This window comes from Athene noctua, chromosome 5 (genome assembly GCF_965140245.1).
Source record: "Athene noctua chromosome 5, bAthNoc1.hap1.1, whole genome shotgun sequence".
In the NCBI taxonomy this organism is placed as follows: Eukaryota; Metazoa; Chordata; class Aves; order Strigiformes; family Strigidae; genus Athene; species Athene noctua.
Window position 1 is genome coordinate 4751801 of NC_134041.1, and position 19643 is coordinate 4771443.

The 19643-nt window shown below is 41.9% G+C and overlaps 1 long non-coding RNA gene across 3 annotated transcripts in view; it reads right to left on the minus strand.

Annotated features, from left to right (window-relative positions):
• Positions 1–19643, minus strand: part of LOC141960529 (uncharacterized) — a 176248-nt gene that overhangs the window by 72095 nt on the left and 84510 nt on the right. For all 3 annotated transcript variants that reach the window (XR_012633664.1, XR_012633665.1, XR_012633663.1), the window contains exon 5: positions 13706–13770. This is a non-coding gene — a long non-coding RNA (uncharacterized LOC141960529). The remainder of the gene's footprint in view (positions 1–13705; positions 13771–19643) is intronic.

The following is a 19643-nucleotide window of genomic DNA, read 5'->3' on the forward strand; positions in this document are numbered from 1 at the left end:
TTCAGGAAGAAGTTAGTTAGAAAGATTATCTAGGAAAAAAAATACATAAAAATGAGAGAAGTGTGTTTTCATTCCACTTTAACATTTGGGGGGACAGACTTCTTAGCATGAAATGCTTCTATGTCATTAATAGTTCCCTTTCTATGAAGAACCACTGAATGTAACATTTTTCAACTCATGGCTTATCAACTACTGTCTTTTCTAATGACAATGGATTATCTCGGCTCATGCAGCACCAACAAAACCCCTTCTAATTACAGGGTGATTGGAAACAGTGGTCATATAGCCTCACTATAGCCCATGTCTCAGTGACATTTTCATTTGAGTCACAATTTGATTCAAGGCAAATATTTTTTATCACCTGAGCACACGAAACAAAAAGCTACAGTATGAATTTGTCCAGAACTTGATGTGCTTAACAAAGAGCATGTTGTTTAATGACTTTATTCAGAACACCTACATGTTTTGTTCCTGTTACTTGTTCAGCACTTACATGTGACAAAAAGACTAATTTTTCAACAGAGGAGGGAGAAGGAGAGGGAACAGCTTACGGACTTTTAAGCATGTCTTTTTTCTGAGAGGCAAATATAATAATAGCAATATGGGCCTCCATACCAACTATGTCTCAGTCACTTCTTTTAAACTTGTTTAGCCTATAATTGAAGGATAATTTTTCTTATTGCCAACTCTGTCAGCTCACACTGACATCAGAAAACCAACAGTGTTCTTTCTGGCTTATGTTTCATCACCAGTAAAGAATTCTGAAAACTAAATTTTCCTCTGCATGTATGAGTATAAGACTTAAAATTATGGCTTTGGTTATATTTGCGCAATACCTTGGCAAAAACTTTGTGGTGCATATGTACCCCACCAGTCACTATATGCACTGGTGTCCTGCTTTCTGCTCCAGCCAGGAAGCTACAGCTCTGCCACGGCCGAAGCTGCGCCACTTGTTAGCTCAACTGTGACTGAGGTTTGGTGTTCGGAGCTCCCCAGCGCATCCCCCAGAGCCAGCTCTCACGTAGCTGCGTGTGCCTCTGGGATTTCAGTGGGTAAAAAGCTGTGCCTGCCCGGGGTGAGCAGTCAGGGAAAGGCACATTACACATCTGTGCTGCCATCCGACTTCCATGGGTACACATCTATTCCAACCACCTTTTATGTGCTTCCTGCCTGATCAGAATGAACAGGGACAGAATATAGAGCTAAAACCTCAAGTCTCTAAAGAGCTATTAGAGACCCATGTCCTCTCCACACCCCAAACAGTACATTATAAACAGCCCAAAAGAGCTCAGGCTGGCATAAAAATCATAGTCTGTTACAGGACTGAAAGAAAACTTAGCAGACAGAAGGATGTTTTGTTGCCTTTTCGGAAGAGTCACCTCTTATGTTGAAAAATCTATTTAAAGCCAATAAAACTTCTGTTTTCCTTTGGTCATGCTTTTACGGTGTCTGATCCTGCCACAGTTCAGATTCCCCTGGTGTAATTAAAGAGACCACAAGTGACAGAGTAAACAAAATAGATGCAAGTGTTACATGTAAAAGTATTGAGGATAAAAATTCTTCTAAAAACTAGTTTTTGAGCAAACTGACATTGCAGGTTTTTTCACTTGGATTTCAGACAGAGGCTAGCAAAATTTACAGTAACAAACATTTTAATTCTCACTCAAATCAGAGTGACTCAGCACTGCAAGGAAAAGCAAGGCTAAATGTTGTGAAGTTTTGACAAACCCAGACGAGGAATGAGCAAGCAGGAGTCCAACTTGGAAGCAGACACAGTTTGCATCTGAGGAAAACTTTGCTGATTATATTTTGGAGGGGGTTTGTCACAGGGTAATCTCACTGCAAAGTCAAATCCCATGTGTGTATTGAACCCAGTGCCAAATAATTCCATTCTGGGTATAAAACTGGCTGAAGAATTCTAGGAAGTCCTTCCTCACTGAGGAAACTAATTCAAAGTTCCCAAATACATACCAAAAGAAACCCTTTCCTTCCATGTTTCTCAATCACAGGCACCTCTTTCTGGCTTCAGGGCGACTCTACCACTATTTTCAGACTTCTCATCTTTCACCCGTACCCACAAGACAGCTGGCTCTGATGAACTGGCCAGCCCAGCCTCTCCTTGTCTCTGGCTTGGGGTAACTCGTACTGCTTACAGATACTGTTTCTTGAGAGCAACCCCATTAGATAACCTGCACACTCAGATAACCCCTGGTTCCCTTCCTGCATCTCTTGACAGATCTGTCGATTTGTTCAGCTTCTGGAGAAGACACTCTGAAACCAGGAACAGAGGGGTCAGATGAGGGGTATCAGAGATAAGGGAGACGGAGGAATCTGGGGGAGGGCAGGGGGAAAGGCAGGAGGTTACACAGGACCAGAGCTGGAGCTGAATCATAGTGTAAGATGCTCCAGGGTGAACATGCAGTGTGGCCTGCAAACCTCTGTGACCAACACAGCTGGTGAATCTGTTTGAATCTCTTTAGTTTCTACACTTTACGTACAAAAAGAGCATGAAACTTTTTTCTTCCTCTGGCTAATCTTTATGCAAATAGAGGCGAGGTGCAGTTATAAAAAGCTGCTGCTGCCCCATCCAGGTTCACATCAAGTCTCTACTTCACAGATACCAAAACGTGACCACATCATGGCTGGGAAAAGACTCTCTGTTCCAGACAAGAGAGGAAAGCTGGCGGTCGGAGCAGCAGCTGGCATAGCCTCAAATCTTCAGGAGAAGCCATCAAGGGACACTAAGACTGACCTCTGCCTATTGCAACACATCTGCTTGGGCTGGGATTCCAGGCCATTCCCTTACTGACAAACGTCAGCAAGCAGCGTGTGCTTTTGAAGGCTATTACATCTGTGTCCTACTCACGCTCACTCCAGAGGTTCCTGTTTCATATCCTGTTCTGATTGCTCTACATTTATCATGTAAATTAATTTCAAGTACACACAGGGGGGAAAAAAAATAAAGCTGGTATGCATAAAGATGATAACATATGAGAATTTGTTAGGGGTTATAATAAAGCTTAGTGTTAAAATCACGCTCCCACTACACAAATACATGGACAAAACAACACCATGAGCCGTATTTCAGGTGAAAGTTAAAGTGCGAAAATAAGTCATTTGGTTTCCAGCAGCTTTCTAATATGCACCTTCAGAGACGTTCCAATTAGCAGAGTTCTTACACCCATCACGAACTGAATGCTAGAGCCAGCAACTCTCATTCATCCAAATAAACTGCACTGATGTAAGTCCTTCAGAGGCAGTAGATCTCTGTGAGACAGGAGCAGTGAGCAGTGACAGATCAAGCCCTTCAATGAATTAGAAGGGAAACATTTCTCTCAAACAGTCTGAACACGTTGCAAAACTTTGGAAATGTTTCCTGCCTGTTAAAAAGAAATGCTTTAATTACTAATAAACAGATCTTGTTGCAGCTGAAGGCCATACTGCTGCATGGGCACTGCTCTGACAAGGCAGACTACGCAGCCCTTTTTGCCATCAGCGAGCTCCTGAAGGCTGCGTTGCCCGTGCCTGCTATTCTTGAAAGCAGAGATGGGATTACAGGCTTCTGTGGGGCGTCCTCAACTCACGCCCACAGAGACCCAACATGCAATTCTCTGCAGACATGATTTTTCCTACCATCTACTCCTGTGCTGGGCACTAATCCAGGGAAGTCGAAAAACCCTCCCCCGATGACACCCACTCAGCACTACAGTATCTGTTTCCCAATCCTTCTGATAAGCGTGCCTGTTATTCTGTTCTAATATTGTCCCAAACACAACAGCATGCCCTGAAGTTAAACAGCAAGGAGGATAATTCAAACTAAGCATTTACCTGCAAGCAATTTTCCAACAAAAGGAGTAAAAAGATGTCTCAGCCCAAACCCAATGAAGCATTGCGGCTACTGTCTCTAGTGCCCGTGACCCTCAGTGACCAGGTCAGGACACTGAGGGCTACATTCAACAATCAGACTTGAAATGTTTCATGCAATAGGACACCAAGCACAGGTTGTTGGCTCTGTTTTTCATGCTGTAGGTTACAAATGTTTTCACAGATTTATCTGACTTGCAATCAGTAAATAAGCAAGTCCTAAAACCTTGATGTGGGAACTGTATTTCCCAGACAGAAATACATTCCCATACCGCCTCCAAAGGCAGTGCAAGTCTTCAGTGTGTAATACAATAGTCCTGCTCCTATAGCCTACTCAAATGGTCTCTGACATTACCTATACCCACTGAGTAAGAACTGCAACACACACTTACCACTGCTTCTCAGTAAGACCCAAGAATGTACCAAACCCTCCGAGTTACTCAGTTAACACTATCACTTACTGTCTAAGGGCAATGCTTACACCTGTCAGCTCTAAAAGTGCAAGAGGTAGAGTATTTCCATTTTACAAACTTTGGTACTAGTTCCTATTTCAAGCTAATCTTCATTGACAAACAATATTTTTTATTTAGAAGTTTGGCTTTAGGATTCACATGCATTTCCTCTCAGTCTCTCCAAGACATGATCTTTTTCTTCCAATTCCGAATATAAGATGTGCCCTAAAAAAATCTCCTGGATTGTTTGAACACCGACATAAGGATTCTCCCAACTGAGGGAGAGAAAGAGGGGGCTGTATACCACATGAAAAAAAAAAAAAAAGGATTCCTCCTGCATCATCAGTTCTCCTTAGAAACTTAGAGGAGACTGTTTTGTGTACACAACAACACTGTCTCTGTTACAGACTTCTTTAAAGTCTGAAGAAAGGGATGTTGCGAAAGGGAACGCCTACAGTAGCTCGTTTAGTTTGCCTTTAGGTCAACCCAGATGAAGGAGATAGGGCCCTCATGGCTCTCTTCACCACCTTCATCTCTCCCCTTCTGGGAAGGGTTTCGTCAGTGTCACAGAGAAGATGTTCGAGGGATGCTGCATTCTTGAAGCATTAAAACTCTCTTATTTCGCTCCAGGCACAGCAGATCCACGTGGACCACAGAGAGGGTATTTGTGCCTATTTATAGCACCTCACAACTCAAACAGGTTGGAGACTGAATATGCAAATAAATGCATCTGAGGAACCAAAGAATATGGTTTTCTCAGTCACCGAAAATGCTCTGCTCTTTCTGATCTTCATTTATGTTTGTCTTTCTGACTCCTAAAAGATATCTTGAATGGTGCTTGTATATATGAAACTGTTTCTAATGTAATATAAAGAACAGTGAAGAGTTTACACTTCCCTGAACATGACCTGAAGGATTCAGATGTATTCAGACAGGAAAGCACATACCTTTTTAAAGATAAATTACGTGACTACAGAATCAGATATAATTAATATAGCATGTCCTCATTCTCCAAGGGGGAAAAAAAGAGAGGGGTTATCACCATGAAATACCAGCCACAGATTAGATAGAGTACGAAAGAAAAAGATTAAACTGTGGATTGTGGCTCTTGTTCAGATACGCATCTTTAGTGGAGTAAATTTCACCTAATAAGTCATTTTTGCTCCATCAGGCAACCACTAATCTCTGGTAATGGTGTTCCAGGTTACCAACTGAGTTGAAATACATGGAAAATGCACGCAGCGTGCAGATCCTGGATACCTGTAGTTGTGACGCTGTTGACACAGCAGAGGCTCGGTGCACTCCTGCTGCAGCCATGTTTCCTGTTTCTATAAACATGCTCTGTTTGAAAAGGGGCTACTACGGGCACACATGTGCAGTTTATAGCTAGTTCTGTGCCAACGTAAATCAAGCCCAAATGCCATCTCGGTGACATAATGTAAGACTTATGCTTAAGGGAGTCCACATACATAAGTGGGTTCCAAAGTAATTAATTTGAGGAGTCCACTTACATTTCAATCTCACAACCAGACAGACTGCCTCGTGGTTCCCTTGGCTTTTTAGCGTCAGGCTCCCCAGATTTCACTCTTCCATTTCCTTCACTTCCTCACCTTTCAGGGTCAGAGCTTAACACCGCAAAGGGAAATGAAACAGAGAAAAACAAAACAAAACAAGCTGCGAAGCAGATTAAAGCCATGTTTGACATTCAGAGGCACATGGTTCCTTTTTCAGCTACAGGTATGAAGTAGTAATACTTCTGTGTTCACAACCCACAGTATAAACATGTTTTTTCAAAAAAATGAAGTTTTCTAAATGCATCCTCACTCCAAAAATGTCATGGCTTTTTAAATGTATTCTGGTTTATGTTCAAATCAGCTGAATTCCAAATTGCTTCTTTTTGCTTAGAAATGGTCTGGGAAGTAGACAGAAACCCTCTTACACTTCCCTCAACCCTTGGTGCTCTAAATGCACCATCTCTGAGGGGAAGGTGTTTGCAGAGCAAGCCACAGAAATGTGTGCTTCTGCTTGTTAGAGAGGATGGGTTGGCCCACTCTGCTCTGTCTGCCAAACGTCTTCTCCCGGGTGGCACCGAGGCAACTGCCATCAGACTGTGGCTCTTGCAGAGTTCCTGCTCTGACTGTGCCATTAAGCAACACCTCATACACTAGTCTGCACAGCAAAACTAACTTGCTAAAGTCAGGGTCCAATTCCTTCCCCAGGAAAATCAAGAAATTAACTCTTGCTACCTTCTGCAGAGGCTGGATCAAATGGAAGTAAGTGAAGAGACATGCAATTAGTCATGGGACAAAATGGCCCATCCAGATTCAAGAGGAGAGATGTTTTATGGGAGGTAATTAGCTTTTGCTTACCCAACTTATATATGCTGCCCTGAGTCAGTGGGCATGAGGCCATTTAGCAGTTCATGGGATCAACCTTTAACCAAGGGTTCCCATGTTTCTGCAGCAGAGAAAGCTGGAACTGTTTCACACAGCCAACACAAAGGTTATTAGCTTGGTCCCACATTTCTCCCTATAATACGCTCACATTTCAGGAGGAGGTCAGAGGGATTACAGCATATTTTTGCAGATCCTGGTCTATTCTTAAACTGCAGTGTTTCCATATATGTTTAACAATACTAGTGCAGAACCTGTTTCTATCAGACAGACGGCTTCAGTCTTCATGCTTTTTAAAGAAGAGAGTTTTAATATGGACATTTCCAGTGAGATCTCCTCTGGTTCATTTTAAATGTTCAACCTCATTTTTGGAAGGGATTTCAGCTTTGTTTCTGATTTAGTCTGACAAATGTGCAGCAAGTGCCGGGACTGCCTCAATACTTAATGCATATATTTCTCTAGAGGTCACCATTCTAGCTTGATCGATACAAAATTAAGGAATATGAGAAGCCAGTAAGAGAGGTCAGATGTCATGGACATGGTGAGAAAGGCCCAGCAAAAGAACATGGAAGCTAGTAACAGAGTATAAGAAAGCACGGAATGACTAACATTTACTGGTGAACAAGTGTTTACATAGCTAAACTTTTACTAAACTACTAACCAGGCAGAAATTAAAGACAGTCACTTCCAAGTGGATTATTGGATATCTTCTTCTTTCTCATTCTGGGATCTAGAAAATCAAATTTCAGAAAATGATGCCATGGTTTTGAAAACCCTGATACAATTTGCTGAACACCAGTGGCTTTTTCTACAACAGCTTAAATAGACATACAACATTTCCATGATGGTGAAGACCTGAGGGAGGAACCAGATTTTTCTTTCTTCTGGTTACACCTGGAATTCCTCTTCTTGTGCTTGCCTTGTGTCTGGACGGACGGGAAAAAATATGTCTAAAGGAGTTATTCAACAAAACAAAAAAGTGCATGTCTACACTCATATGGAAACAAAGAAAACATGCAGAGTTAAGTTTCTCATAAGAATCTCCTTTATTTTAGAGGATAAAATGTAATGATTATATGATTTTAATGATTATGTAAAGATAATGGAGTAGAATAACTAACTAAAGCCATTAAACACGACTAAACTTCTCAGATGCAACTTAATTTAATTCATGCTCACATATGACCCTCTTCCTCATGTCAGAAGACAATTCAGTCTTCAGAAAAGTCAAAATAAATGTTAAAAAAGTCAAAATAAAAGGGTAGACTGTAGCTCAGAGGTGAAACAAAAGAAGCTTTTGAACAAGTCATCCCAAATTTAGAACCAAATTCTTCGGCTGCTGCAAGGCAAATGGACAATTCTTCCAACCCAGAAACAAAAGGGTCCTGAAAGAAAATGCACTTGCAGTAATCAGCCACATTTAACACAGTAACAAATGAGATGAGAGTGGAGGAGTTAAAATCAATGTGCAAGTAGGAAAGAAATGCAGCACGGACTTGAGGCTTGTCTACATTTTTTGGGTTTAGGAAAATAAATGTCTTCCGTCACATCCCGTCTCCTGCTTTCATGATCATTTTGCAATTTCCAAATTTTCACCAGCTAAAAAGAGAACACTCTACTTTGCACGTGATGGCAGGATACCCTAGGCTGTTGAGATGATATCCTATGCCAGGCTAGAGTGCTCTCTGATCCTTCTTGTATCTGTGGTTGTAAACACTAACAAAAAGTTAACAAAAGAGTAAAAGGAAGTTTGCAATAGGCAGCTATGGGCAAATCTGCCCACAAGAAGTTTCTTTCTTCTCCCTAAAAGTCAAAGCCTGATTTGCACCCTGAAGTAATTCCTGTGCATTACACAACTCCTAATTATTTTCAGTCCTTGCTGTAAGTGTCATAAACTGGATAAATGCACCTTTTCAGGGTTCTCCTGAATTCTTCCTGGTGATAGTTTGTGGCAATTAATTTGGTTTAAGATCTGGATACCTTCAAAGATGCCTTAAACAACAGCACATTCTGGCCTCACCTCAAAGCTCCTGAAATTCATCCACATTAAGTCCAAACAAGTCGCTCTGAAAATCCAGACAGGTGCCCACAGGAGGGGGAAAAACACCAGACTTTTCCCCTGCTTTCCCAGCTGGCTGGTAAGCATGTGGCCCAGCTCCCTGCCCACCAGCTCCTGCCACAGATGCGGGCAGAGGAGGTTTGAATCCAGGCAGTTACTCTTCTTAACCCTGCTCCAGGGAGCTGCACCCACCAGACACCGACCCTGGGTGACGTGCTGTGGAAGCCCACCTCCGGGCTGCCCCTGGGAACCAGCTTCTGGCTGCACAGGGGTCCCTCAGCAAAGAGTGAGGGATGAAGAAAGTGTGAACAGAGGCAGCAGAGACGCTCTCTGCAGCCTCCACTACTCCCAGAAGATGTGCTCTTGGGAAGAAGGGGCACGGAGCCTGAATTAGTAATTTTAAAGTTGAGGGAAAAGGTGGAACAAGTCTTAAGAGAATGTGGGTAAGAAATCCAGAGAACTGCTGATATGGATCCTTAGGTCAGTATAAACAGCAAAGGATCATGCAATAAGCCAGGAGTGAAATCCTGGCTTGAGCAATGATTTTGTGCCACCAATAAAATCCTGTGGGGAGTAGTCATTGAAAGGGTAGGCTTAGCCTGGGTTTTTCATACTAAGGAGCACAGGCAGCTAAAGAGCTGAGGGGAAGTGATTTATGAGGACAGAGCTAAATGCTTATTGCAAGGTTAAACAACAAGTAAGGGCAGACATAACAGCCTGCAAATACCCATAGGAGCAAACGTCAAGTAGTGTGAGGAATTGTTTTGAAGGGCAAGATAAATTTCCTAAGACTGAGGCTCAGTGGCTTGTGATACACTTGCCCATACAGCTGAAGTTTTGTCAGTCATGACTAGCCTGGGCAAAGCAGGAGCAAAGGAAAGGCAAGAACAATTCTGTGCTGTGGACAGGTGAGAGAGATTATTCCAATCTCTCCTGTTCAGATGAGCTTCACCTCTCCATCATTGGGAGAAGCTAGCTGCAATGTCCCCCAAGGTATAGAGGAGCTGGAGACAGCATTCTAGAGACATATTGAACCTGCTTTTCCCATTAGGATTTTTGTGATAGCAGCTATTACTAACCTTATTTCATCAAGACAGTTTCAGGTTGATCGTATAAATGAAGAAGTCATACAGCTGCTGTTGCAAAGAAATAAGCACACAAAAGCACTCACAGCTAGAAAGACTATCCACCACGGCAGTTTCACTACAATTAACATCAAATATATCCTGTACAGAGGATGAGTGTTAAAACTGCACCCTATCTCATGCCCCTTAAGCCCCTGAAATAGCTCTTGAATGGACTTGAACTTTGTTCTGTGCTGAGCACCTGCATGAGAGGTGAGATCCAGCCCAAGGTCATGTTTGAGGGAGGTAAAGATTTCAGTAGGAGGCCTGGGGGATGTTCTCGATGGGAAAAGAGCTGCTGGGGCTACACTGAGGTGGAATGCAAGGGGAAGGGAAGGTATGTAAGGTAAAAAGCAACCAAACAAAAAGGACCTTTGAATTTTGTTTCACAGCATGACCATGGCATTGCAACTGTGGCAGGGTCTGGAACAAGAGGCTACAACTAGCAAGGTAGAAAGGGGGAATGGGATTGCCTGTGAATCCCTCAGATTGCAAAATTATTGCCTAATTAAAGGAAAAAAATACAGGTAAAGCAAAGAAAAGAGCTCCTATATACTCTTGAATTGTGGTAGGGGGGAGGGGAAAGGAAAACTAAACCAAAGCAAACACACAGCCACAGGAAACAAGTGTAACCTTAAGATACCTTCTATCTCCCTCTTTTCTGGCAGATGTCTCGTTCCCAGCCCCTGTGGATTGGTTTGGGCACTAAGGAAGATAAAGCAGTTTCCTTACTTCTTCCTGCCCTGACTGAGACACTGGATCACTAATGCAGAGCCTTGCTTAACTCAGGGGTGGCAGGAACCTAATTCTCACTTAGCCCTGATGCCTGAAAAACAATCCCAACGTTGGCATCCAGTGACAAGAAAGAGACTAACTGTTCTTAGCCCCTGCATGGAGGAAGAAGGTACATTCCCTGAAAAGACCCCAAAAGCTATATGCAAAACTTTACATTTTTATCAGAATGCAAAAGCAAAAAGTGGAGAAAAGAAATAAAATTAAAAAGAGAAGCCATACACAACTCCTGTGGTGAGGAGGGCACTGAGAAAAACTCAGAAAAGCTTGGGAAGGATTTGTTTAGGTGGAGCATCATTAGGTGGGTCAGTTGATGGCTATGTGGTTTCAACACATTCACAAAACAAAACACATTGCTAAAGTGTCATAAAGAGAATAGATGGATTTCAGAACTATCTAAAAACAAACTGCAGTTTTTCTTCCATTTTAAGGCTAGGAAATTGCTGACTGTCCTAAAGGAAACTCCACTCAATGTCACGACAACGTTTCAAAGCATTTTGGAGATTTAGGAGCTGATTAAGGAGAAATTCAGGTACAAAAAACCAAAGAAGCTGAGGAACTCCTGTTGTGAAAGGTTTACAAGTGGCAGGAAAAAAGTATCAAGGAAGAAAGGCCTTGTAATTACATCCTTAACTTGAGATTCAGGTTCTTCTTCTCACCTTAGCTTAATGCCTAAAACACATTCACAAGGAGAGGTGCCTTATATATTTGTAAACACTATGTTGCTTAAAGGTACACGATCCAATACACAGTTTCATAACCTATGGCATGCTGGCAGGAGGCTACAGTGGGAACAGACTGACTGCAGTAGTGCCATTCCTGTGGTAAATATATCTAAGAAAATTCAGGTAGTGTCATTGTATGCAAAATTGTGCCAGGGAGAGATTTTTGAGTCTACTGTGTTGAGGAAGGAAAGTGGTTTTCACCTTCCAGACTTGTTCGGGGATTTTTCTCCTCAAGTTTTTTTTGCAAAAATTTTAGAAAAATCTTGAGCAGGAGACTAAACCCCTTACCTGAACAGAGCCATACAGACTGTAAACTTGGATTCTCCCAAAGAAGCATTTTCTGTCATACAATAGCTTCCAATGAGCCAGACACCTTCTGCTCTTTACTTTAGTTTCACTCGTTTTGTGGTGTGTCACAACACATCACACTAAAAACTGAGGTGGGACACCAAAAGAAGAAAACAATCCTTACTGTGAATCTTTACTTTTGTCTGGAATCCTTTTCTGGATGTTTATGGCATCCCATAAAGTTGTTGAAACATGCCTGCTGTATTTTTAATTGTCATTTTAAATGCCAAAACCCAGAAGTCTCGCTTATATTGTATGCGAACACAGTGTCTGCTTATGTTCAAACCCTCAGGCACTTTAAATAACTCTACTGTACACAGAGAACGTTGTTCATTTTGTTTTTACAATTTTTGCCTGTGTAGAAGGAGCTCTAATGTCTTGAGAACATAAATGTATGTTCATAACCGAGGAGCAAGATCACAGCTGGAATATACCTGAGCCTTGGATCATATTTCAGCAGTGGCATGAAGCAAAAAAGCAGCTTATTTCTCTCTTTAATTTACAAGAGCTACAACTGGAACAGCACATAGTAGACTTACTGACGTAACGCACAGGTGAGTGCGTGTTACAGGTCCACCTCTGTGCCTGATCCACAGGGAATTTCAGACTGTTTCAGCCAGACTTAAGACCTGTTACCACTGTAGCCCAAGAGGAACCCAGTCCGAACCCTGGTGTGTTAGTAAAGGTGGCAGCTGCCATAACAGAATTCTGTGTAGGCTACAAACTTGGGGCATAAAATGGGGGTCTTTTTACTGATTGCAGTGAGTTTCGTACCAAGCCTCCGCTGTTCTGTCTTAAAGAATAAACCATTACAGAGAATTCATAAGCAAATTTGCTTTTTTTCTGTCAAGGATCAAACAGCAGCAGATTGTAATTTCCTTTAAATGCATCTATTATTCATCACTATTCAATAAATTTTATTAAGGGCTTAAAACCAACAGCATATATATCTTTATACCCAGTTCCAATCTGCTCCCTCCATGTGTTCTGAAACTCATATTTTATGTTTAGATGTGATTGACCATGGAAGTCACAGGGTAATGTGTGTTCCCTGAGTAAAGACATGCACAAGTATCTGGCCAACGTTCATTTTTCATGTTAGTTTGTTGTAAATAATCTTACATGCAATTTTGGCAGTTCCTTTCTGTAGGAATCTCTGCAAATAGGTTAACATACCGTGGCTCACAGAAAGCTGACACACAGTATTTATGAACAGAGAGGAAGTAAATTAATTTCAGGGTTCGATCCAACATTGGAGAAAGGCTTTTTGCAGTATTTATTTACCCAGCAATAAGAAGGTACAGTCCCTCTCTAGTCCAGCCATATTACCAGACAAGGAAAATTCTGCTGAGTTAGGACTACAGACAAGGGGTTAAAGAACTAGACGTTTGGTTTCTCAGTGTGCATCCCATACAGCCAGCCCTGTAAGAGCTGTCATTATTTGTAACATGCGCAGCAGAGAAATAGGTGGAGGAATGAAGCCATACATGTAAGGTAACACCCTTTTTTTTAAGCAACCACCATTTTTGCAATGACATGTACAAGGGTCATTTGGGGTGTTTTCCTTCCCTTGAAGTCTGGGTTTCCTGAGAGGAAGGAGAGCTGAAATACAGGAACAAGAGGCTGCACACCATTTCCAGCAGTGCAGTAGACCTTCATTGACATGGTTTAGGAACCACATCTGAATCTCCAAACTTCCTGATGTTCTCCCTTTGAAAGGAGGGAAGAGGGGGAAGGAGATGGGTGGAGAGGATGAAGAGGTGGTTCTGTCCTTTTAAAGGCCTTGCAAACACAGCAAAACTGCTCCCATGCCCTTAAATCTACCATTAAAAGTCGGTTGCAATACAAGTGGGATATACAAGGAAATGTTTCAACTAATAAAATGCACTGGACTAGCACCAAAAACTTCTGCTTTAAAAGCTGTTTATAATAAACAACAATTACTTACAGTATCCTTGCAAGATCATGAGAGGACTCAAAGATCGAAGAGTATCTGGTTCATCTGGTTGAGACCTGGAAAACACAGTGTCACGTATCAGCAAACAGCACCAGCAATCAACGTAATTTTTATGAGGGCTGTTTGAACAGGAGGAAATGTTCAAACCGAGACTGCTGGGCCACACTGTGACCTAATCCCGGCCAGAGAGAAGATCTGCCGTTCACTAGATCACCATTCATAAAAGAGGAAAAAATCTCAGCTCACTATAAGAACATCAGTTTGTCTGGGTTGTACCGCAGATCTTTTAAGCCTCTGTAAGGGTTAATGGGACCCTAGAGATAATAAATACATTATGCAGCTGTGTAGGTGCTAGGAAGATGAATATAGGTTGATTTTCACAAACTTAACCTATGCAGAGTGAGTCATAATTTGAACCTTGCGTCATTCAATAAATGGGTCTTTTGAAAGTCAACCCACTGTGAATGGGCTGCTTGCTCTCAGAAAGCAAGAACCCTGCTCTCCTGCCCACAGGCTGCCTAGTTGTAGGATCAAAAAAGCTCTTCTCCCTAGGTTACAATGGGATGGCAATAATAGGAGCCAAACAAACAACTACATGCTCGTGGGTTTGCTGCATCTCTCTTAAAAGGTCAAAAGGTTTTGACTGAAACAACTGTTTTTATTTCATGAAAGATTTCATTCTTAATCACAAATGCGTGCTCATCTCATTGCTACTTCTGCTGTGCCTTGTAACATTGTTTCTTTATTCAATTATGCCTCACATCAACTTTTAAATTAATACCTTCATTAGGAAGACCTTGAAAGTTTAGATAACTAACATTTGCTTTTGTGCATTACAAATGTAAGCTCCTGTGTGAAGGAAATTTTTCTATTTTGTAGTCACCCAGGGGAAAGAAAAGCAAGTAGAGAGGAGGTCTACATGTTCACAGGGATCTCAGCACTGAGGAGACAGAATAATCATCTTTTGTTGAATACGAAAATAACGAAAAACAAAGTAAACAATAGTCTTTTGTTCTGAACAAGAAAGGCAGGGCTTTAATAGTCTTTAAACGAGATAGAAAATTTCCATCCAAATGGAACCATGGAGTAGGTAGACACATTACAACGTTTTGGAGTTCAGTGATTAAATTTAATACTGTGCCAAACAGTGATTAGTTGATGAAGGGCATTCATAAACAGAATAGAAACAAGGGAAGTGTGGCTCCAGTATAGCATTGGGCCTCCAGTGCAGTTTGGTGTTCAGCTTTCTACTTTAATAACAGGGTTGAATGAAAAAAAGTTTAATTTGATTTATTTCCCTAAGGAAACTCAGTGCAACTGTAAACACAGGCTGACTGGTACACATTACTAAAACTTCAGCATTCAGGGTCAGATCCGAGAAAAGGGCTTGGGTACCAACTGAAGCACAGCAACGTATCCTTTTCTTCAGCATTTTTCCAGCTCACTAACTCAGTCCCCCCTGCTCAGAGTACTGGTACATGTGAATCCCATTACTACACACTGAATTCTCCCAACTCACTGTGCAGGCAAAGTAACATCCTAATTAATGCTTCTGAAGCCCAGCCTCAGAGCTGAGTCCTTTATGGATCTTTGCCTTAGTCCATTAAAATTCCCTGTTGAGCCCAATGCAACATGTTGTTCTTAACACCATACATACGTGACTAATGATCCAGGAGACCAGGAGCATAAATCCTTTTTAACTTGTCTGTGGTCTCTCCTAAGCCTACCCAACCCAGGCAGCAAGCGTGTGGTGCACGGAGAAGCCAGCAGCAATACATGAGCCCTGTGCATATAGGTAGATCAGGTTGGCTTCAGTGACTAGTCAGTGCTTTTGCAGAGGACAAGCGAGATCGTCCCCTGGTTTTATCAAACAAAGATTACACCCTGAACTCTGAGCTTTGAAGGAAATAAAATTTTCACTTCAGTTTCTGCTAAATGAACTACTCTGACCCATCCCAGTATCTTTAGTATCAGTATCTGAAGTCTCACATAAGACTCACGTAAGCCTCACAAAATACAAGCAAAATTACAATGAGATATATGTGCAGTAGAAGACATGGCAATTCTTTTCTTCTTTCTTTTCTAGCCTCACCTACTCCTCCAGTCTCAGCAAAGGCCATCATCATTTTACTTTGAAAAGAAGCCCTCTTACTTTAAAATCTATTTTGGACCAGATCTGTTCTTAGTTGCATTAGTATAAATCTGCTGTCTTCTCATGGACTTTCTCCAACTATATTCTGGTGTAAGCAAGATCAGAATCTTATTTTGGTGACAAATGGCTGGGTTATGTTAAAGGTCAACACTGGTGCAGGCCACCGATTTTGGCGAAATCCCATCTATTTATGGGGAAAATAATTTACATTTAAAAATTATTATAATAGCCACATGACTTTTTAAAAAAATTTGTTAATCTGGAGATAATGTTTCAAGCACTTTGCTTAAAATTTTAAATCCATCCATTAATTAACAATAATGAATCGCCAAGCATGTTATGGGTGCTAAGTTAGCTGCAGATTTCATAACAAGAAACTGAAACAAAAAAGTTGAGGGAAAACTGTCTTGGCGTCTCTAACACTTCAAATGAATGGTTTTGTAAAGCTCCTATGAGAACCCTCTGACACAGACAACTTCCCTGACTGCCAGAGGGCCTGGGAGCTGCTCTCATCAGTGGGAGAAACAAGTGATTTGTACCTTAGAAAAATTTCAGACTTATTTTATGTATGATTTGTGTTGCAGGTGGTGGTAACAGGTAAATCCTAGAGGCTTTCTCCACAATGATTAAATGCCAAGAAGTGGAGCAGTTTACTGGAACAGCAGCAGCTTCTAGTGTCTTCACAATGACAGTTTTAACTCAAAAGGAACGGTATTTTATATTCTGTGAAGCTGAGCTAGACCGTTTTGGCAGAGAGTCTGTCTGCCTACCAAGGGTGGGGTAGGTATTTACTATCTATATAATGACTTCCTACTGCAAATGGGTCAGGTAATTCAAATAACTAGCCAAAACTGCCTTTGGTCGAGTCTGGTGGAAGTCTAGCCTGTAAGTAAATACGTCCCTCTGCTACAGAGTGCACATCCTCCGTCATGTGATGTCTCAGCCATTTCCTGGTACCGCCACTCCAACAAATACTTCACTTTATCTCCCTCCGATTGTAACATCGGCAGTTTCACCACCGAGGTTGCTGTTGCTGCACTTTCTGGTGTCAATGGCCCGCTGTGAACTGAAAAAATACCTACTGAAAAAAACAGTCGAGCACTTGAATGATACCAGAGGCTCCTTCTTTCTCTGCCTTTGTTGTAGCACACCGGGCAATCATCCAGTTTGTCCGTTCTGCTTTTCCAGCTCCAAACCAAATGTTTCAGAATCCAGCCTGCACAAATAATCAGGTTTTAAACAAAAACTGCAGCCGAAGATCAGCTTGCCGCACGTGATCAGCGTACTGCATGGCTTTCCCTCAACCTGAGCCTGGGTGCCTTGCATTCAAACACGTGGATTGTGTCCGTTCTGGCATTTGGAGTGGGGTAAAAGGTATTGTGCGTGTGTGGTGGGGTGGTAAATCCCAAACTCGGCAAGATTTCAGAGGTGCTGTCTTGCACAGTGGTTAAGAAATAACTCATTTCTGGTTGAAAAGTTAAAAGAAAGGTATGAAGTAACTTGAATGGAAAGAAATAACTACCAGCTCCTAGGCGGTTCCTGCAGGCGCTATGGATGGAGCAGGCTGCCCTGTCTGGTGGCAAATCTCAATTCTGCACAAAGCAGCCTCCCGCAACAGCCCCCGAGAGAGATACTGGGAAAGGCGGCAGAGGTTACTGGGAAGATCTTGCAAGTATTCAGAAGGCAGCTGTTTGCCAAAAGCATAGTGGTATGGCTTTCTTCACCATAAACATTTTGGGCCACGCTGTTCATACTGCGCCAGTTCACTGAATGTCTACCAATGAAAGTGAGAGGAAATTTTGACAAGCTCTGCAGTGAGTAACAAATCTTGCTAAGAAAGTCAAAGTTATTCCAGCAGACTACAGTTAGCTGAACCGCAAAAAGAGAGGTCCTGAGGAGCAAGGAGACCCTACAGATACAAGTCAGCATGAAGTGTCACCATGTTTCATAACTCAGTACTTTACTGGAAACCAAGTCAGCAAAACAAAATGATGTTCACAGACTCTAGTGGGCTCTGGATTAGACTGAGGTCTTCTGGGGAAGAGCTTCAGAGAGTAGCTCTTTTAAAACAAAATTTCTGAAAATTAACAAGTTATTTCATAGATGAACTATGTCATCATGAAAAGTTTTTGCTCATCTATCTTTCAAAACAAGCACACTTCTGTAAAGAACAAATGAATGTCAATATTATTCCTAAATGTATTTGAAAATTAATACTGTAACCACGTGTCACTTAAAAGCACTCTGTTTTGATCTTCACAAGGTTATCCCAGTTGCTTTGCCCCATAAAATTAACCACAAACACAATAGTGGATGAGTCAGAACACAAAGCTGACTCTAAGAGAAGGGATAAATGCCTCTGGAGAGCACAGCAAAGCAGGAGGCATGAACCAAAGTTAAGGGTGCAACAGTGTGCGCCAACAGTTGAACAAACAGCGGCTGGGATAAAGGGAAAACGCTTTTCTGTTAAAATTCTCCTTTATTTCAAGCTGCTCCACCTCTCACCAAGGCAAACAACTCTTGCAGGGCCTGGAACACCTGACCTGATGGACCAAAGTCTGAACTGGAAAGATGTGAGCTACAAGACGCAAGCTCTGAGCAGGAAGGTGGCCCACGGGCTCTGGCACTTTTGCACAGCAGCTTTGAAAAGAGTTTCCAAGGGGCTTACACAAAAAGTCCTTTCACAAGGGCTCCATAAAATACACCTGAAGAAAGACCGTTAGGAGGAGACTTGGTTTAGCTCTGCTCTCTTCTGTTTAGCTCTGTTCTCTTCTGTTTAGCTCAGGTGTTGTTTTTTCACACACAGAAACACATGTACAGACTTAGTACACCATACAATGCCTCACTAAAGTCATCAAGTGGTGGTTATAACTTCATCCAAGATCAACAAGGTCTTTTTCCACAAGCAATCCTTTGTGTTTGGGAAGCCTTTGCCCTGAATTTTACTGTCTCCCAATCAACTAACAGGTGCTCTGCAGTCAAACACGAGCTATTTAAGGGCAACCTGCATAACAACTTCCCAGGCTGGCAAGCAATCTTAAATAGTAGTTAGGTACTGGAATGGGTAAGTTTTATTCAGAAACACTCCCAACAGGAAAAGAAAGGGGGGGGGGGGGGGGGGGGGGGGGGCGCGTGGGGAAAGAAGAGGGAAAATGATATCTTTCTTGGTTTCCATTTAGTCTTCTCTTTCATATGTTGGCATAATAACTCTCAGAGAAGAGAACGAGGCTCCCAAAACCAGACACTGTGGTAATCTGACATTATACAGTGGTTGTTCTTAAAACTTTCCAGTTTAGTTTTGGTCAACAACATAATGTGCTGATTGTATATGTGATATTTTCTCCACTTTCACAGGGCACAGATAGCCATATGCTGCTAATACTGAAAGCATGTTATTTTGGGCAATTTGAGTTATACTTTTTTCCCTGGAGAAAGCATTTTGGTACAGGACAAAAAAGTGAAAAAGCTCTCTCAGCTAGATGCCAGATGTGTCATTTTGCATTGTAAAGCCACACCAGGATTTTATAAGCCATGCAACTCCTCATTTGAGTACCATTCCCGCATCAGATTTTTAAAGTGTTTCTTAGGATCAATGCATTGTATGGCATAAAATGGGATGTTTCTCATATAAAAGTCCCTGCTAAGAGCATTGTATATACGCTGCCTTATGTCCCCAGATGGGTAGCACCATATCATTGGTTTCTTTGGTCTAACATCACCTAGGAAGGGCTTCTGGATTCTTATAAATTCATGTGATCCAGAAGAGACTGCCGCTGT